General features: G+C 39.8%; 1 pseudogene; it reads right to left on the bottom strand.

Moving 5' to 3' along the window:
- Positions 1 to 7,672: 7,672 nt before the first annotated feature.
- On the bottom strand, positions 7,673 to 8,977 carry LOC102276878 (spermidine synthase pseudogene; annotated as a pseudogene).
- Positions 8,978 to 22,308: the final 13,331 nt, after the last annotated feature.

The raw sequence follows: 22,308 nt of genomic DNA, 5'->3' as shown, positions 1-22,308 counted from the left end.
TTCAACTAGGGTATGTAATTTTCCCCCAGCTAGACTTCAAGGTTGTTGTTCAGTCACTCAATTGCACCCTACTCTTTGTGATCCCATGGACTGCAGCACACCAAGCTTTCTTGTCCTTCACTATCTCCCGGAGCTTGCTCAAACTCATTTCCATTCAGTTGGTGATGCCATCCAACCATCTCATCCTCTGTCGTCCCCTCCTCCTGCCTTCAGTCTTTCCCAGCATCAGGGTCTTTTCTGATGAGTCAGCTCTTCATATCAGGTGGCCAAAGTATTGAAGCTTCAGCTTCAGCATCAGTCCTTCCAATGAATATTCAGGATTGATTTCCTTTAGACTTCAAGGTAAGGAAGGCTTCTGTTTCTTTCTTTAAGATTTCTTTTTCCTTGCCCTTTCTCTTATCGACACTGCCTCCATCCCCACAATTACTGACTCTTTACACTTGCAAGTATACTCTGTTTATACAGTGAGTGAAGACTAGACAAATAAGTGAATAAAAAGACTTCCACTAGGTTTAGTCTGAGAAGTTAAAAAAAAAAAATAGCATGAAAGCCCTCAACTAGTTTTTCCCTTTCTCTATTTCAAATGGAATAGTAGCCAACTCAGGAGGAGGGAGTAGGGTGGTAGCCCTGGGCTGCTAGCTGGAGGCAGGAACAGAGAACTAGAACCCCTTGGGTGATAATTTCTGGCAGATCTGCACAGAGGTTTAAGAGCAAAGAAAGGACAAAGCAGAATCAGGATATTACTCACATTCTCTTCCCTCCATACTCCCCACGTCTCCCAGCCCAGAGACATTCACAGCTCTGGTATAAATAAATACACAATTTGATTTTTCCTTAGCATTGTTCTTTCAAGTAACTACAGAAAGCTTAAAAATGGCTACTTGTCAAGAACAACCATTGTGTTTATGAACTTTATTCATATCCCCAGAATGGAAAATGACTAACAAAATATTAGTGCACTGATGAATATTTACTGATGAATTAAGAGGTTGCAGTGGCCACAATTCTTTGGCTTTTAAACATAAAATTGAGTCTGGACAGGCATCAATATTTAAGGCATCTTCTCTTTTTTAGCCCAAGATGGCTTATGACTTAGTCTAGATAAGTCAGACCAAACAGATGTCTCCTGTGTTTTTCCAGAATAAACATTTCCCAGAGGCAGAACTCTGCCTTCAGCCCTGCCTATTAAAACACAAAGCTGCTTGAGTTTTTCTTATAAACATAAGGAAGAAGAAGAGATAGAAGAGGAGAGGGAAAAACACAAGGCAAAAGTTTCTTGATGAATAAACTAAACATTGAGCCTCTTGAGGAAAACTAGCAGGTTTGATTGATTGCTTTTGTGTTCAGTGAGTTGTTTATTTCAGAAAGATCTCTCCAGCCACAGACAAAAGCAACCAACACACAAACAAAACTAAAAACAACAGAAATTGGAGAAGTGACTCAGCTTCTGAAGACTATCTAGAACAAACATAAACTAATTAAGTTCTAGTCAAATGACCCTCTGACAAGTAAGAAAAACAAAACAACAAAAAAAGCAATACAAAATAAAAAACCATAGCCATCATCAAGATGTCCAAGCATGTGCAATAAAGTCTCCAAGGAGACTTTTCTGGATCCAGCCTATAAAGCAGAGGAAGCAAAAGAATGATGAATAATGAACAGTGAAGCATGTCAATCTGTGGTTGCTAAAGAAAGAAATTTTACCCTGGGAAATCAGGAACAGTCTCTTGATAACTTAGTATAATTATTTCATCAGCCAGTAAAGAATAGTTTTGATTGGAACAGGTCTTTAATATACCAGAAAGACCTTCATAGAAGAACTGTTTAAAGTACAGTAAATAGTAATAGTTTTTTTAAAAGTCTGTCTTTTTTATTTTAAAAATAAAATTCCCCTTACTAATGCAATTGTTTCATGGAAGTGGGCTATGGTCTATTCCTTTTTTCATACAGTGAACAAATTGAGATTTCTTTTAAAAATTTTTCTGACATATTTTACGTCAACTCTAGGTAAATAATATTTTCACATAATAGTCTCCTATAATCTATAACTGGCAACTAAGTACATAATCCAATGCCCCACTCCTTGAAGTATCTTTGATTGTCATGCTACGAATATTGCCTTATTTACATATAATATCTTTCTCTGCACGGTAAAAAATTCCTTTTTGTATACAACTTACAAAAGCCTCTTTAAAGCAAATACATTGAAATCGTGGCTAATCAGAAAGTATTAAGCCAAACCTTAATAACTCAGAAATGGTATAAGCCACTTGAACATACTGATGTCAAGGTCATTTGGAGAGAGAAGGTGGTTTAGCCACTAAGTCCCCTTCCGCCAGGGTCCTCTGTCCATGGGATTCTCCAGGCAAGAATACTGGAGTGGGTAGCCATTCCCTTCTGCAGGGGATCTTCCCAACCCAGGGATCAGACCCATGCCTCTTAAACTGCAGGTGGATCCTTTAGCACTGAGCCAGAGAGAAGAGACACACACAAACACTTCCTCAGACAGATTTTGTGGAAAAATGGATTACACTTGTATTTTACAGAGTAGGTGATATTATTAAGAAGATTGAAATCCATCAAACTAAAAGGTTTCCTTAGAACTGAATGAAATAATGTATTTAAAGATCTGAAAGTTGGGTATTTAATCCATTTAGTTCTCAAAGTTTCTGAATTCTAATATGGAAAGGCATTTGCTGTTAGACCAAGAATATGGAGGTTGCTGCTGCTGCTAAGTCACTTACAGCGGTATAATTCAAAGCACAGTAAACAGTAAGTGAACTGTAAGTATCAAAATCACCTGGAGTATTTAGTAGGAAGACTGATATCATCAATGACATTTGAGAAACACTGATTTAGGTATTTATTCTGGGTTATTCCCTTGATGCTCAAACAGGTCTTTGTAACCTCTCTGTGTGAAAAGTTATTAGATATGCTAAATTTATGTGTTGCCCTGTTCTCAAATGACAGCAACAAATAAGGTACTTTGTGGGATTTTTAAAAATAGCACATTTTTTGTATTTTGCAAACCCATTTTCTACTCTTATTTATGTAAAGGTCAAGGCCTTCAGGGAACTTTGATAAAAAAAGGTTTGTTGAGACATAAAGTGGTGAAGTATTGATACTATTTTAAGCTATAATTTCCTAGATGGCAGAGAATGTTTAACTGAACCATGGACATACGGGAAAATCTTTACAAAGACAAACAAACGTTTTGATGATGATGACTATTAACAAAAATAGAGAAGAGCAGTTTAATATTGACTCAGTAGAATATGAGAAGCACTAAGTGAATGTTTATTTATACCCCCCACACAAAAGCCAGTTAACAGTTTTTGCTGAGCATGGGAAAAAAAACTTCTCTATCTTCCGATTTAGACACTGCAGTCAGTGAAATCTATGGAAGGTTCAGAGAGTCGTGGTTTACAATAAGCTCCAAAACTTTCTGTGTCTTTCTGGTGAACTTAATTATCACAGTGTCTTTTAAACCCCATATGGGCAATTTCTATTGATTATAATGCTGCCTACTGCTGAGAGCAAAACCGATCCACTGCACGCTCCAGAGTGGATAATCCTTGCCAGCAGGTCACTTATGCCTCCCAAAGTTTCCTTTTAACACAATTAATGATGATGATGATGGTGGTGGTAATAATAATAATAATCCTTAATGCTTACTCAATACATTCTACTAAGATAGCTGGAAAATTAAATAGGTTTTCTTTATAGTTCTAATTCAATACATGATTTTGGATTCTGGTCACCTAAACATAGGGCTTCACCTGCAGTGGCAGAGATGCAAGTTCAATCCTTGGGTCAGCAAGTTCCTCTGGAGGAGGGCACAGCAACCCACCTCAGCATTCTTGCTGGGATAATCCCATGGATAGAGGACCATGGCGGGCTACAGTCCACAGGGTCTCAAAGAGTCAGGTATGACTGAGCAGGCACACATGCATCTAAATATGTATTTCTTGCTTGATTTTTTGTTTGTGTGTTTAAGAAACCACTGAAACACTGCTGACTCAATGGTCTTAGCACAAAAAATATTTTTTATATTCTAGAATGGTCAGTTCAATAATCTCTGCCTCTAATGGTACCCCAAAACTACTATAATAAAACAGAATGGATTTATTTTTGCCCTTTTCAGCTATTTCAATCCCTGAAGTAGTCACCAGTAGCTCCTTTCATTAATCACACAATATTATCAATTCGCATACATTCAAACCATTGGAGCTACTTTAAGATAAGCAGATTTCAAATTACTACATGCCTACTAATTTTGAGATCTGAGTTGAAGTTTCTTAGTTCTGTAGAACTTCATGGATATGACAATCATAATCAGTTTCTACACACAAAGTATGAGCAATTTAGAGATCTAAAATTAGTGTGAGCAAATTATTTAAATGAGTGCTGTGTAAGAGATTAATCAGGTCACATGAATTACCAGAGTGTCCCAAATCCAAGTTCTCACTTATTTTCTTCTCCACTAATTGTCTAACCAAAGGTAGTACAAATTTCATTTAGTGAATTTATAGATAGTATAGTGGTTTTTTCCAAACCCACAGTGATCTAGCATTCATAGCTGAATTTAAATATTTTTGTCCATTTTCTGACTGAAGGTTTTTTCAAAAAGAATGTTCCCTAAAGTTTAGCATTGTTGTTTTTGCTTTAGTTGCTAAGTCATGCTCAACTCTTTTGTGACCCCATGGACTGTACTCTGCCAGGATCTGCTGTTACATGGGATTTCTCAGGCAAGAATACTGGAGTGGGTTGCTATTTCCTTCTCTAGGGGATCTTCCCGACCCAGGGATCTAAACTGTGTCTCCTGCCCTAGCAGGCAGGTTCTTTACCACTGAGCCACCAGGGAAGCCCTAAAGTTTAGCATACAGTGGAGAATTAATAAACATCATCTATCAATAGGAACATGAACTAGATGGCTTTGTCTTGCTAATCATATGTTTAATAACTTGGTTTATGGACTCTACATACAAACCCTTATCACATTTCCTTTCAGTCAAGCAAAACTGGGACAATTTTGAAGCTTACAATTTAGTTTCAGCTATTTTTACAACATAGAAATTCTATGAAACTGTTTATCTGTCCCCAAAATATAAGAAAACCTAAACACAACCAGTCCATTCTAAAGGAGATCAGTCCTGGGTGTTCTTTGGAAGGAATGATGCTAAAGCTGAAACTCCAGTACTCATGAGAAGAGTTGACTCATTGGAAAAGACCTTGATGCTGGGCAGGATTGGGGGCAGGAGGAGAAGGGGACGACAGAGTATGAGATGGCTGGCTGGAATCACCAACTCGATGGACGTGAGTTTGAGTGAACTCTGGGGGTTGGTGATGGACAGGGAGGCCTGGCGTGCTTCAGTTCATGGGGTCGCACAAAGTCAGACACAACTGAGTGACTGAACTGAACTGAACTGAACTGAAACACAACCCCACAAACATCCATGTCATTTATATATAATTTCTATCTAAATTCCTTTAAATACTATACTATAAAATATAATTCCCTTTATTGACAAAGTTTGACTAGCAATTTTGAGTAGGTGTTGATTTCTGGCATTACTGCAGTTTTAACATTATAAACTTTTAAAAAGTTTTTTTTTTATATCTCTAAATACCAAAAAACTTTATAAGATGCACTCTAGAATTGTAAACCCTTTAGCATGTAGTGGTCATGCTTTTAATACCTATTTGATGAATGAATCAAGGAGTTTTCCTCTTCCACATTCCAAGAAAGATTACCAGTACTTAGTGGGGAAAATGGTTATAGCTCATAATCTCTACTGTTACATCAACTTCTAAGCCAATATAAAGTTATATATACCTACATCTCAGGCAAGAAATATAGATCTTCTCATAGTTCCATAAAGAAAGGCAAGATCCAATGATGTAGCAGGCAAACTGTACATCATAAAACATATAGTTGAATAGTGAAAAAATTTCAGATTTGGCAGATCACCTAGTAGGTGTTGGGAGACGTGCATGCATGCATGCTAAATCACTTCAGTCGTATCCGACTCTTTGCAACCCTATGGACCATAGCCTGCCAGGCTCCTCTGTCCATGGGATTCTCCAGGCAAGAATACTGGAGTGGGATGCCATGCCCTTCTCCAGGGAATCTTCTGGACCCAGGGATCTAGCCTGCATCTCTTATGTCTCTTGCATTGGCAGGCAGGTTCTTTATCACTAGCACCACCTGGGAAGCCAGTTGGGAGGCATATCAGCTTTCAAAACTAGCTAGGGTCAGAGAGACTCTTCCTAGGTAGAAAATATTACCAAGTCCCACCACTGTTACCTTCTGCTTCCCTTTAAATAAAAAAAAAAAGCCAAGAAGACAGAATCCAGGCATAAATGTTACAATGTTAATGCATTTGGCACTATTACACAAATTTGGGAGAAAATAAAAAGTGAGTCAAAAATTAATTGAGGGTGTTTATATAACAGATCTGTACATGACCAAGTATGTTACCACAACATTTTACATTTAGTTTTCCGGAGCCTCAGGCAGGCTTAAAGTCTAGAATGGGCCTGTTCTCTAGAAAATCCTTTTCAAGATCTTTTATCTTTATCAAACAGGATTATTTCTACCTCCATCACATGGCTCATGAGTACTAGATAACACATACCTACTCCAGCTTAAGATACTTGAAATCTAGGCAAATGGGGCCATGATTATTATTCAGTGGGTTTGAATTTCACTGTACTAATTTTGAGTGAATGAAGAGCATTCAGAACAACTCTTGACTGTTTCATTTTTGTGGTTTTCTTCTGTTTCTCCTTTCCCTTTCTTGAGCTCTGCCTTTCTTTTGATAACAGGCAAGAGATTCACTTTAAGTGAAGGAAGGGAATAGTGTGAGGAAGACCATTTATGCCCCAATTTCAACTTCTGGGTTCAAATATACTATGCTATGACCCACTACTTTACCTTTAATTTATGCTTTAGCTTCTTAATGAATAGCTAATTTGTAGCTCATCAAATTACTCTCTCCTCTTCCAAGACAAACTGTACTGTGAAGTTCTCAGCTACTAGTGGCTTAGAAGAGAGGGGTGTGTGTGTGAGAGAGACAGAGACAGAGACAGAGAGAGGGAGACAGAGAGAGTCACTAAGCTGTGTCCAACTCTTTGTGGCCAGGTTCCATGACCATGGAATTCTCCAGGCAAGAACATTGGAGTGGGTAGCCATTTCTTTCTCCAGGGGATCTTTCCAACCCAGGGATTGAACCCAGATCTCCTGCATTGCAGGCGAATTCTTTACCTTCTGAGCCACCAGGGAGCCCAAAGGATAAGCCTCATCCCTCCCCCCAAAAAAAGGCTCTTGCATACTCAAAAATAGCCAGTATACAAATATCTAGTGTTGAATTCCTAATATTTGCAGAGTACTTTGTTCTCATTGCTGTTCTACATACACATGTTTAATCAGTGAGGGGTCACCGAAGGCGGAGGTGGTGCTGCAGGCATCTGGTATAAGCTTGGAAGCTGAACGCCACACAGAAAAACACTCCATCTACGAGGGCAAGCCAGGCATCATTCTGCAGCCTGTAACGCTGGGTTGGGGAACGAGCCAGCAGGAGTCTTCTCTAGGGCTGGTGGGGTCCAGGTACCCTGGAGGCTCACTGTTCACAGAGGTCATGGGCAGCTGCGGCAGCAGTGGCCCCTGGGCTCAGCACACATCATTCAGGGCCTTGCGGACAAACTCAGGCAGGATGAAGGCTGCCCAGTGCACATCAGAATTGTAGTATTTCAGTTGCATCTGTTCCACCTGCTTGTGTGTCCGCTGCCTCAGGGGCTCCAGAAGTTGGTGCTTGGATATTTGCCACACAGGATGAAGCCAATTTAGGATCCCCTGGAGAAGTGCATGGCAACCCACTCCAGTGTTCTTGCCTGGAGAATTCCATGGACAGAGGACCCTGGCAGGGTACAGTTCATGGGGTTGCAAAGTCAAATACAACTGAAACTACTCAGCTCACACAGAGGAATGCACATGAAGCCGATTTGGCTGCTGGGGTAGGTGGGGATGGTGCACGAAGCATAGCCATGCCCATAAAGAGTGATTTGCAAAACTACCAGCATCTCCTTGATGAGGTCCAGGTTCAGCCACTAACACTCACCCTGGCAGCAAAGGATGCCATCCTCTTTCAGGGATGAGCCGGTAATAGGACTTATTCATGAGCTGGTAACAGGACTTCTTGAAGAAGTTCTCCGCAGGGCCCATAGGGTCTGAGAAGTTGGTGATAATGATATCAAAAGCATCCTGGCTATGCTTCATGGAGCTCAAAACCATCACCCACGGATAGGGTGAGCTTTGAACTGGAGTAGCGAAGGCTTCCCTGGTAGCTCAGCAGGTAAAGAATCCACCTGCAATGCAGGAGACCCCAGTTTGATCCTTGGGTTGGGAAGATCCCCTGGAGAAGGGATAGGCTACCCAGTCCAGTATTCTTGCTGGGAGAATCCCATGGACAGAGGACCCTGGCAGGCTACATACCATAGGGTCACAAAGAGTCAGACATGACTGAGAGACTAAGCACAGTACAGCACAGTCAACAGCCATGCCCAGTAGGAACTTCTTAAGAGACTTGAATGACATGGCCCTCATTCTCCCACTGGACCACTGACTCCATGGAGGAATGCTGCACCACTTCCCGGTGGACACCCCCATCCTCACCCCTGAGGATCAGCACCTCACCTGGATTGGCATGGCTGCAGAGGGGCAAGTTGCCTTTCATCACCTGGTAGGAGAACTCATTCCTCTCAATGTACTGGATGACAGATGATGCCATCCAATGTCATCACAGAGCACGTTGCCATAACTCTTACTAAGGAACAGAAGGGTATCCTGGTATCACAAGCACTGATGATGTAGCAGCTGCTCCACTTGCAGCCACAGGACCTGGCCGGGCTATAGGCTGCAAGTCTCCTGAATTAGCCTTCGGGGAGGGAGGTGGGGCAGTCGGAGGTGGGATTTCATGGCTGGCGAGGAGGTGGGGGAAGGGGATATCAGGATTCCAGCTCCGCCTGCACCTCACTCCTTCCCCACTAGCATCCTAACACGGCCCACGTCCTAACAGCTCCGCACCCTAACCCCAGGGGTGGGGCGGGACTGCCAAGTAAGGGGAGAAATTCAAAATCTCTTTGCAGACTAGTTTGGTATTTTTCTTTCTCCTAAATGTTTATTCTAGACGTGTTTTCTCCTAGGCGTCAATCCTAAAGGAAATCAGTCCTGAATGTTCATTAGAAGGACTGATGCTGAAGCTGAAACTCCAATACTTTGGCTACCTGATGCGAAGAACTGACTCCTTGGGAAAGATCCTGATGCTGGGAAAGATTGAAGGCAGAAGAGGGAAACAACAGAGGATAAGATGGTTGGATGCCATCACCGACTTGATGGACATGAGTCTGAGCAAGCCCTGGGAGTTGGTGATGGACAGGGAAGCCTGGCGTGCTGCAGTTCATGGGTTCGCAGAGTCAGACATGACTGAGCAACTGAACTGAACCGAACAGAGACATTTATTATCATTCACATTCTCCCCCACCATCTCCAGATCACTGTCTCACTTCTGTGTGACATAATCCCATCCTAACACTTCTGGAAATATCCACTAGAGAGCACAAGAGGTGCTGTGTCCACCTATCCAGCAAACACTTTTAATACAAAATTGTAAAAATGGTATTTCATTACCAGAAAATATACCTGTCCTGAAGAGTTCTGACAAAAAATGGTCTACCTGAGGAAGAAATGGCAACCCATTTCTTCTCCAGTATTCTTGCCTGCAGAACCTGGTCAGCAGTATGAAAAGGAAAACGATAAGACACCTAAAGATGAATCCCCTCCCTCCACCCTCCCACACCAGGTCAGAAGGTGTCCAATATGCTACTGGGGAAGAGCACAGGGCAATTACTAATAGCTCCAGAAAGAATGAAGTGGATAGGCCAAAGTGGAAACGTTGCTCAGTTGTAGATGTATCTGGTGGTAAAAGTAAAGTCTAATGCTGTAAAGAACAATACTGCATAGGAACCTGGAATGTTATGTCCACGCTGCTAAGTCGCTTCAGTCATGTCCGACTCTGTGCGACCCCAGAGACAGCAGCCCACCAGGCTCCCCCATCCCTGGGATTCTCCAGGCAAGAACACTGGAGTGGGTTGCCATTTCCTTCTCCAATGCATGAAAGGGAAAAGGGAAAAGTGAAAGTGAAGTCACTCAGTTGTGTCCAACTCTTAGTGACCCCACGGACTGCAGCCTACCAGGCTCCTCTGTCCATGGGATTTTCCAGGCAAGAGTACTGGAGTGGGTTGCCATGTAAATTTGATGTGGTCAAGCAGGAGAGGGCAAGAGTGAACACTGACATTTTAGGAATCACTGAACTAAAATGTATAGGAATGGGCAAATTTAATTCAGATGACCATTGTATCTACTACTGTGGGCAAGAATCCCTTAGAAGAAATGCAGTAGCCCTCATAGTCAACAAAAGAGACCAAAATATAGTACTTGGGTTCAGTCTCAAAAATGACAGAATGATCTCGGTTCTTTCCAAGGCAAGCCATTCAACATTACAGTAATCCAAGTCTATGCCAAAACCACTGAAACTGAGGAAGCTGAAACTGACTGGTACAATGAACACCTACTATACCTTCTAGTGTGCATGCTTAGTCACTCAGTTGTATCCGACTTTGTGTGACCCCATGGACTGTAGCCTGCCAGGCTCCTCTGTCCATGATTCTCTAGGCAGGAATACTTGAGCGGTTGCCATTTCCCCCTCCAGAGGATCTTCCCGATTCGGGGATCGAATGAGTATCTCTTCCATCTCCTGTACTGGCAAGTGGATTCTTTACCACTGAACCGCCTGGGAAGCCCACAGCATATTCTAAAACTAACACCAAAAAAAAAAGATGTCCTTTTCATCATAGGGGATTGGAATGCAGAAATAGAAAGTCAAGAGATACACGGAATAACAGGCAAGTTTGGCCTTGGAGTACAAAATGAAGCAGGGGAAAGGCTAACAGAATTTTGTCAAGAGAACAGGCTGATCATAGCAAATATCGTTTTCGAACAACCCAAGAGACAGCTGTACACATGGACATCACCAGACAGTTAATACTGAAATCTGATTATGTTCTTTGCAGTCAAAGATGGAGAAGCTGTATACAATCAGAAAAACAAGACCTGGAGCTGACTGTGGCTCAGATCATGAGCTCCTTATTGCAAAGTTCAGGTTTAAATTGAAGAAGGTAGGGGAAAACACCAGTCCATTCAGGTATGATCTAAATCAAATCCTCATGATTATATACCTGCAGTGATTAATAGATTCAAGGGATTAGATCTGGTAGACAAAGTGCCCAAAGAACTATGGACAGAGTTTCACAGCACTGTACAGGAGGCAGTGACCAAAACCTTCCCAAAGAAAAAGAAATTCAAGAAGGCAAAGTGGTTGTCTGAGGAGGCTTTACAAATAGCTGAGGAATTTAAAAAAAAAAAAGGCAAAAGGCAAGGGAGAAAGGGAAAGATATCCCCAACTGAATGCAAAGTTCCAGAGAATAGCAAAGAGAGACAGGAAGGTCTTTTTAAATGAACAATGCAAAGAAATAGATGAAAACAATAAAATGAGAAAGACTAGAAATCTCTTCAAGAAAATTGGAGATATTAAATGAACATTTCATGCAAAGATGGGCACAATAAAGGACAGAAATGGTAAGGACCTAACAGAAGCAGAAGATATTAAGAAGAGGTGGCAAAAATACACAGAAGAACTATACAAAAAAGATCTTAATGACCCAGATAACCACAATGGTGTGATCACTCACCTAGAGCCACACATCCTAGAATGTGAAGTCAAGTGGGCCTTAGGAAGCATCACTGCAAACAAAGCTAGTGGAGGCAATGGAATTCCAGCTGAGCTATTTAAAATCCTAAAAGATGATGGTGTTAAAGTGCTGCACTCAATATGCCAGCAAATTTGGAAATGTCAGCAGTGGCCATAGGACTGGCAAAGGTCAGTTTTCATTCCAATCCCAAAGAAGAGCAATTCCAAAGATCAAACTACTTTACAATTGTGCTCACTTCATACACTAGTAAGGTTATGCTCAAGATCCTTCATGCTAGGCTTCAGCAGTACAAGAACCAAGAACTTCCAGATATACAAACTGAATTTAGAAAAGGCAGAGGAACCAGAGATCAAATTGCAAACATCCACTGGATCTTGGAAAAAGCAAGAGAATTCCAGAAAAGCATCCACTTCTGCTTCATTGACTACACTAAACCCTTTGACCATGTGGATCACAACAAACTGGAAAATTCTTAAAGACAGACCCTTAACTGTCTCTTGAGAAACCTGTCTGCAGATCAAGAAGCAACAGTTAGAACCAAACATGGAACAATAGACTGGCTCAAAATTGGGAAAGGAATACAACAAGGCTGTATGTTGTAAACAACCCTGCTTATTTAACTTCTATGCAGAGTACATCATGCAAAATACCAGGCTGGATTAATCCCAAGCTGGAATCAAGATTGCTGAGAGAAATATCAACAACATCAGATATGCAAAAGATTCCACTCTAATGGCAGAAAGTGAAGAGGGACAAAAATCCTTCTTGAAGAGGGTGAAAGAGGAGAGTGAAAAAGCTGGCTTAAAACTCAGCATTCAGAATACCAAGATCATGGCATCCAGTCCCATCATTATATAGCAAATAGAAGGGGAAAAAATAGAAGCACTGACAGATTTTATTTTCTTGGGCTCCAAAATCACTGCAAACAGTGACTGCAGCCATGAAGTTAAAAGACGCTTGCTCCTTGGAAGGAAAGTTATGATAAACCAAGACAGCGTATTAAAAAGCAGTGACGTCACTTTGATGTCAAAGGTTCATATAGTCAAAACTGTAGTTTTTCCAGTAGTCATGTACAGATGTGAGAGTTGGACCATAAAGAAAGCTGAGACCTGAAGAATTGAGGCTTTCAAATTGTGGTGTTGGAGAAGACTCTTAGGAGTCCCTTGGACAGCAAGGAGATTAAACCAGTCAATCCTAAAGGAAATCAACCCTGAATATTCAATGGAAGGACTGATCCTGATGCTGAAGCTCCAATACCTGTTCAGCTGATGCGAAGAGACCCTGGTGCTGAGAAAGATTGTAGCCAAAATGATAAGGGAGTGGCAGGGAATGAAATGGTTAGATGGCATCACCAACTCAATGGACATGAATTTGAGCGAACTCTGGGAGACAGTGGAGGACAGAGAAGCCTAGTGTGCTGCAATCCATAAGGTTTCAAGAATCAGGCACAACTTAACGATTGAACAACAACAACAACAGAATAAAATTACAGCCTTAACTATGAAGATGAAAAGCCTTATGAACTTCCATTCACCACTGCATATCTTGACCAACTCATAGTCAGTGTTGTGAAGACCAAGACAATGTCATGAAGACCAAAATGAAGACCATTTTGACCTGGACAGAGTACTTTGCCAAGGATGCAGGACTCCCTGTATTAAAACTGGGAAAGTAGCTGCAAACCAGTGGGTTTGATTCAGTGAAAACCAACTGAATGTAGTGGATAGTGCTACTGTCAAGAAAACCAAAGCATCTTACCTCTTTCTGCTGGAATATACCTTTTTCATTAAACTTTAAATCATTAATGATTTCTTCTCTTACTACATAATATTGCTTCCTACCTGGTGCTACTATCTCCTCAAAGTCAAAATTTTGTGAATTCTAGTTTTCTTGTTATTGTTGTTGCTGTTTTGACCAAAAGCTACTAATTTCTTTTTAAATGGTCATCTTCAAGACTGTCTTTAAACTATTTTATTTAATGATTCTTTTAACAATGTAAATCAATAGACAGGTATTCCATGATAATTTCTGGTATCATGGTACCATAATTCCATTTCCTTCTTCTTCATCTCAACAATAAAAGTAGCTGTAATTTTGCTGACTATCTCATGACAGTTGCACACCAATTACATTTATCTTGCTGTGACAACAATCGATATTGTTGCCCTTTCTTGATTAGAAAATGGAGGCTAAGTGGAATCAGTGACTGCTATAGGTTTTAGAGGGCTTACTTTGTGGTTCAGTTGATAAAGAATTCTCCTGCAATACACTCCTGTAAAGCAAAAGACTCAAGTTTGATCCCTAAGTTGGGAAGATCCCGTGGATAAGGAAATGGCAATCCATTCTAGTATTCTTGTCTGGAGAATCCCATGGACAGAGGATCCTGGCAGGCTACAGTATATGGGGTCACAAGAGTCAGACATGACTTAGCAACCAAACCAAACCATAGGTTGTAGAACTAGTCACAGGATAAGCCGACTGCCTATCATGGCCTTGGCTTTCCATATAAATAATGACTCTCCATTTTCTAGCCTATCTGTCAAATATACCTAACATGTATAAGCACAAAGAAATGTGACCTAAAGTTTGTAGATTAAAAGATCTACTGGAAAACATTTTCTCAGCCCTGTGTTGTGCATAGCTTTGATAGTTTCATGGTTGACTTTTCTAATTACTCTCATGAGACCATAAAATTCAACTCTCTGACAGAATGCTATTGAGTTGCTTTCCTTTATTTTTACCTTGGATGTGCCATTTGTGTTTTAAATGTTCATGGTAAGCATTACTCAGAATGTATATTCTCATAATATTAAAAAAAAAAAAAAAAACATTGTCAGGGCCTGAAAAATGAGGTGGGGAGAAACAGCAGTCCTGAATTTTTCTTTTACTCAAAGCACCCATGATCATAGATTGAATTTCAGACCACCAAACCAAACAATTTTTCTTCAAAATTGAAGTTAAAATCCTCTTTATTTTTTCCTCTGTTTGCCATTCAAGGAAAAAAATATGTGCTACCAATCCATAATTCACTTTATTGGAAGAAATTTCTTGGGAATTATATTCTAGAAATGACTAGTCAGGCAATTCTAGAATCTATAATAAAGTCATTTCAAAGGAATTTTCCAAATAAAACCTTCTCACTTTGAAGAATGGCATTGCTTTAGTCCAATTCACACAATGAAAAGAAAATAAAAGCCATAGGAATACATGCAAGCTTTGATACAAACTAATGGCATGGAATCAAGACACAGACTTGAACAGTTTATTGGCCAAAATGTCTGCAAAGTTAAAATATTCACAGAGGCAGTAGCTACAAATATGAAGAAAAGTATCAGAACAAAAATCACTGAAAGACAGACTTATAGTTCAGCTTTAACTGCCTACAGGGCAGTTTTTATTTGAATTCAGTTCATCCTAGAAGATTCCAAACTGGGAGTTCACTGAACCCTAACTTACAAAGAGAACTGACAGGCAGTCAGGTACATTTCACTCCAGTCAGTGATAGCTGATGTTGCCTTCATGGATTTATGCTACTCCTGGGGATGTGTACATCTGTCTATCTGTACAGTTCACCCCAACTGTAAGGAAATGAGTATAAACAATATAGATGTCCAAACTATAGGTATAATGCGTGAGTTATTAACAACTTTAACTCCTCAGTTTTATTTCTCATAAGTGTCTGGCTTAGGTTTACACAACAGAACTATCCAACGGTTGTTGTAAGAAACTTGCATGTCCCTAATAATTCTCATAACTGCCTCCTTATTTAACATTGCTGCCTTAAGATTTACAAACTATATGTTGCTCAAACCAGAGTCCTATTAAATTGTAACTTTAAAAGTACAACAAAACACACCCCATCTTGCATGGCTGATTGGCAAGATGAAAGGTCTTGTAGGAGCAGAAATTTTTTTCCATTTTGTGTGAAAGTCCTATGCATGCACAGAGTGCAGCTTCCAATGTTTCTGAATCACCATTGTCCCACTGATCCTACCCATATGTAAGTTATCCACAATTATCTTCAGAATTGTAACGTAAAGAAAGAAAATATGATATGGCTTGTAGGTACATGGGAGAAAATTCTATCACATTTATGCAATGTATATTCCATACAAGAACAGTATGTTATTATATCTCAGACTCATTAATTGGAGTTTAGAAAAACTCATCAGTTTTTACCTGTGCGCTATGCTTAGTTGCTCAGTTGTGTCCGACTCTACAACCCCATGCACTATAGCCTGCCAGGCTCCTCTGTCCATGGGGATTCTCCAGGCAATAATATTGGAGTGAGTTTCCATGCCCTCCTCCAGGGGATCTTTCCAACTCAAGGATCAAACCCAGTTTTCACATATGTCTTTCTTCTATATTTAGTATGTGTGAGTGATGGTGCAAACTTTGAACTCAGTAAAATATTTTATCAATTATACTCATTATTTTATTCCCTACTGTATGTAGTTTTTTTTTTTTTTTTTAAGCTGCTGTTGTTGTTCAGTTGCTAAGTCATGTCCCAATCTTTGTGATCCTATGAACTGCAGCATGCCAGGCTTCACTTTCTCCTGGAGTTTGCTCAAACTCATGTCCATTGATTCAGTGGTGCCATTCAACCATCTCATCCCATGAACAGTATGAGAACCCCATGAACAGTATGAAAAGGCAAAAAAGCTGTTGCTTAACCTTTTTCCTGTATCTTTCTATCAAAAAGAATGTTTATCATATTTAGGCTTTTAATATTTCAAATCTTCTTGCTACAATTGTATCTTAGCCTGTATTGCTGCTTCATTTCTATTTCATTTGATTATATTTTGTTCATAGCTACTAGAAGATGATTGTATACATTAGATAATGTGATCTAATCAACTTGCCATTTGATAGCATATGTCTGTAAATGTGATTTAATTACTTTCCCATATGATACATTAGGTCAATTGTCTGACAGGACCACACAATATTCCTAGCTAAATATATGTATTTTATTTATTTTAAATTGGAGTATAATTGCTTTACAATGTTGTGTTGGTTTCTGCTATACAATAACATGTTATCTACTATAAGTATAAATATATCCTCTCCCTCAGGGCTTCCCTGGTGACTCAGTGGTAAAGAATCCGCCTGCAACGCAGGAGCCTCAGGAGGCTCGGGTTTGATCTCTGGGTCAGGAAGATCCCATGGAGGAGGGCATGGCAACCCACTCTAGTGTTCTTGCCTGGAGAATTCCATGGACAGAGGAGTCTGGCAGGCTATAGTCTATAGGGTTGCAAAAGGTCCGACACAACTGAAGCAATTTAGTGTGTACACACGCACACATTCCCTCCCTCTTAAGCCTCCCTTCCACCTCCCCGTCCCACCCCTCTAGGTTGTCACAGAGCACCAAATTGAGTTCCCTGTGCTATACAAATGTATCCCAGTATTCCTAGCTAAATATATTTTAATTACATTTTAATTCACACTTAAAATATACATATAGTATAATTAAACATCGTGTATAATTTGGAGTATACTTCTATGAGTTTTGAAAATGAATACAGATATGTAACCATCACCATAATCAAGATACAGAACAGTTCCAACACTCTCCAAAATTACATTATGATGATCTTTGAAGTCAGGTTCTCCCTCCAACCACTGATCTGTATGCTATTTCTATAACATTGCCTTTTCCAAAATATCACACAAGTCATCATATAATATAAAATCGTCTCAGTCTGGCTGCTTTCATTTTGCATAATGAAACATGCACATAATGTGTGTGTGTTGTTTGCTATATTAGTAATTTTTCCTTCACTTTAGTTGAGTAATATTCCAGTTTATCCAGTGACTAGTTGAAGAACAAGGACGTTGAGTTGTTTCCAGTTTTTGATAATTATATAAAGCTGTTGAAATGTGTGTACACATTTAGAGGTAAATATAAGTTCACATCTTTTGTGTGTGTGTGTGAACTCAGTTGTGTCCGACTCTTTGCAACCCCATGGACTATAGCCCACCAGGCTCCTCTGTTCATGGAATTCTCCAGGCAAGACTGGAGTGGGTTGCCATTCCCATCTCCAGGGTATCTTCCTGACCCAGAGATCTAACCTGCGTCTCCTGCATTGCAGGCAGATTCTTTATCACTGCTCCACCTGGGATGGGATTACATCCTTTGCTGCTGCTGCTAAGTCGCTTCAGTCATGTCCAACTCTGCGCGACCCCATAGACAGCAGCTCTGCCGTCCCTGGGGTTCTCCAGGCAACCTTTAGGTAAATACAATTACTGTCACATTTGGTAAGTGCATGATCAACGTCATAAGAAACTGTCCAGGAGTTTTCCAAAGTGTCTGTACCATTGTGCACTCCAACCAGAAGTATAGAAGGGTTCCAACTGCTCTGTATCCTCTCTAGTACTTGATATGGTCTGCTTCTTTTTTTAATGTTAACCATCATGATAGATGTGTTAGGGAACCATTGACCAAAACTACGCACGTTGGCCAGGCATGATAATAACTGCTTGCTTGAGTTTGCTTACAACAGTAAATCCCCATAAGGAACATGAAACTGACAAGCTACCATCAGCCAGAAGAATTCAGAAGAGGCCAAAAGGAGGGAAGAGACATCAGCCATTAATAACATGTCCTGTGGGCCTCCCAGAAACCCTCATGCTAGAATCCAACTTGACTGAGAGATGCATATGCCAACAGGAAAGACCCTGAGTCACACCAAATAGGGGCACAAGCATAGTAGCCAGAGACAACCCAGAAACTAACCCCATTACCTTAAAACTCAAGAGACCTCCAGGGTTCCTTTACTCTGATGCTCTCAGCCCAGGTGCCTCTTCCCAATAAAATCTTGCTTTGTCAGTACATGTGTCTCCTTGGACAATTCATTTCTGAGTGTTAGACAAGAGCCCACTCTCACCTGGAAGGGAGCCCGCTCTGGTAACAGATGTAGTAGTATCTCACTGTAAATTTTAAAATCACTTATTTGAGATATAATTGATATAAAATAAACTAAGTTACCACAAAATAAAAAAAATACAACAAAACATAACTTTTTCATTTATAAGCCAATGAGTACCATTTGTATGGACAGTAAACTGAATAAGATAAATAGGTGTTTAAAGATCTACCTTGACACCTTTGGTGTACTTTATGATCAGTTTAGGAGGGAATGCTATCACAATCACTTGTGAAATAGTGTCATCTAATCATTAAAGGCATCAGGTGCTAACTTTCCAGAAAAATGGCCTTATTAAAATAGACTGATGAGCTATATTGTATTATGAGCCTGGAATGGCCCATTCTACAGTTAACTTAACATATCCAAAAATATTGTAGAGCTGAAAGGATATTCAAATGAAATAAATACTTTCCATTTGAATATTATAGTAATCTATCACTTTGAAATCATGATGCAGTGTTTCCTATCAAAACAAGGTTTCTGCTGTACTTCAAAGATTACAGGTGAGACAGTAAAATATCCTTCATGTTTCACATATATTCCTATCATCCACTAGGAACAACTATTTTTATAGGTTTACTTATTTCTTTGGAGTAGAAGAGAGCAAAGTTATATTATTAAAGTTGTAAGATTGAAAGAAAAGATTTGATGATTTTAGCATAGTATTGAGAACTATTTATTGGTTCTTTAAAAATATATTTTTATATGTCTTTAACTGTTAATAATGCATACTGAACTATTTATGGATGAAATATGATGAATTTGCTTTAATATGAAGTGAAGTGAAGTGAAGTCACTCAGTCATGTCCAACTCTTTGAGACCCCATGGACTGTAGCCTGCCAGGCTCCTCTATCCATGGGATTTTCCAGGCGAGAATACTGGAGTGGGTTGCCATTTCCTTCTCCTCTACATTCCAAGCTAAAAAAAAATGGGTGGGATAGTTGAAACAAGATTGGAAAGATGTTAATCATTGTGTAAATTGGGTGATCAATTCTAAAGGAAATCAACCCTGAATATTCATCGGAAAGACTGATGCTGAAGCTGAAGCTCCAGTACTTTGGTCACCTGATGCCAAGAGCCAACTCACTGGAAAAGACCCTGATGCTGGGAAAGATTGAAGGCAGGAGGAGAAGGGGATGACAGAGGACGAGATGGTTGGATGACATCACCGAGTCAATGGACATGAGTTTGAGCAAACTCGGGGAGATAGTGAAGGACAGGGAACCTTGGCATGCTGCAGTCCATGGGCCTGCAAAGAGTCAGACACTACTAAGCGACTGAACAACAACAAGAAGTCATTGTGTAAACTGGGTGACAGTTACACGGAATTGAGTATATTATTCTACTTTTGTGTGTATGTGGAAATTTCTGAAGTAAAATTTTAAAATTGTTCTTCTCATAATTCACCCTATCTTCATGAGAGTTTAGGAAATGTGGTTCAGTGATGTACATGAACTTTATGTAAAACACCATTTTACACCGATTTCTAAATCCAAGCATGAACAAAAATGACCTTTAAATGACATTCTACCACAAATACAGAACTGCTCCTAATTAGTGTAAAATCAGCAAGAATATGTGAGAGCGATTCTTGATGTGATTTAACCAATGCTTTTATCAAAGGATCAAATTTAAGCACAGGTTCATTGATACGAATCAATCACCTATTAAGTTAGAAACATACTAGAGGCTGTAAAACATACAATATAATAGACAAGACATTGCCCCACATGTCAAAAAGTTTTCATATCAGCAGAGCAGACAACATTAGCACACACCAAACAGCAGAGAGTTGAAAGCTGAACTGCAGGGTCCAAGTAGTAATTATAAAGGAAATTATCAAAAGGAGAGCTTTGTGAAGGTCCCACATAAGAGATCAGAACTGAAATGGTCATTTTAAAATGGATAATGTTTGGGAAACCAGGAAAAAATATTATGTTGCATGTAGAGAGTTTAACACAAGCAAAAACATTTTTTAAAAAAGAGTCAGCATGGTATGTAGATATTAAAGAAAACATGAAACCTAGAGCAAGTAACAGATGTGAAGGGATAATAACAATGACAACAGAAATAATAATAATAATAACAGACTCTGTGCAAGGCATTATTCTCAGTGTTTTACATATATTTACCCCTATGAGTACATATTATTAATAATAGCCCAATTTTGCAAATGAAGAAACTGAGGCACAGAAGATTAAGTAATGTGCCCAAGGTCATAGAGTTAATATAGTAACAGAGCAAGGTTTTGAGCCCATTCTAGTTTCAGGATACATGTGTTGATTCCCATGCCACACTGCCCAGTGGGAAATAGGACTAGATAGTTTGGGAGCAGATAATGATACCAACGATATAGATTGGGCTTCCCAGGTGGCACTAGTGGTAAAGAAGCCACCTGCCAATGCAGGAGACATAAGAGACTCGGGTTCGATCCCTGGGTAAGAAAGATCCCCTGGAGGAGGGCATGGCAACCCACTCCAGTAATCTTGCCAGGAGAATCCCATGGACAGAGGAGCCTGGCAGGCTACAGTCCACAGGGTCACAAAGAGTTGGACACAACTTAGGCGACTGAGCATGTACACAATATTGACTTCTCTTCCATCCTCACTTCAAATAGCCACTACTTTTACAGACTGTCCAAAACTGTTAGGCCTAAAAGTTGAAAGCTAATTTTGCTCTCTTAAGTCAAAAATCAGAAAACTGTGGCACTAAGTTTAAGGAACTTGGCTGAAAGCAAGTAATTTTGTGTTGAATCCAAGAACTAAAAATCCAAAGACTCTTGGTCTGAGCATCAGACTTCACATACAAATGTACACTTCTTCTCTCAGAACTATAATTCCATAGGCTGAAACTGGAAGTATGTGTAACTGGATCTCAGCCATCTGTCTCACATCTAATGACACAGTTCAATAAGTATTACACAATAATTTACAGCCTGTTGTGGGGTTTTTGTTTTTGTTTTTGTTTTTGTTTTGCATGTCAAGCAAATAAAAATAAATAGGGCAAATATTTCTCATAATTTTTTTCATTATTGTTCAGCTTGAGATACAAACACCACCATTTAATTAACACTTGGAATAGATCCTGGGACCCAGAATAAAGGTATAGAATCTAAGATTATGATTATTAATAGTCTCCTCTCCTCATACTTTTCCTGTTACCTCTGACCTTGTCACCTGATGCATTCTCATACCTGTTGACTGAATTATTTTCACTTCTTTATTATCTTTGAGAAATATTACATTATCTTCCCAAATCTTCCCCCCCCAACCCCGTCTTAATTCCTTAAGTCCAGAATTAACTCTTGTGGAATGGAAGGCTTTTGCATTGTCATATAGGAACGACTTTCCTGAATTCAGGTCACCAACCTTCTTGGTTGGCCAGAGACTTTCCTGGTTTGGGAACTGGAAGTCCAGCATTCAAGAAAAAACCCTCAGTCCCAGGCAGGCCAGGACAGCTGGTCACCCTGGTGCCTGGCACACCATCTAAAAATGTTGGAGAAAAACAGATGTGCCTAACTCAATAAAGCTATTTGTGTATCTACACATT

This window comes from Bos mutus, chromosome X (assembly GCF_027580195.1).
Source record: "Bos mutus isolate GX-2022 chromosome X, NWIPB_WYAK_1.1, whole genome shotgun sequence".
Lineage (NCBI taxonomy): Eukaryota > Metazoa > Chordata > Mammalia > Artiodactyla > Bovidae > Bos > Bos mutus.
This window is presented reverse-complemented; position numbering and strand designations above follow the sequence as displayed.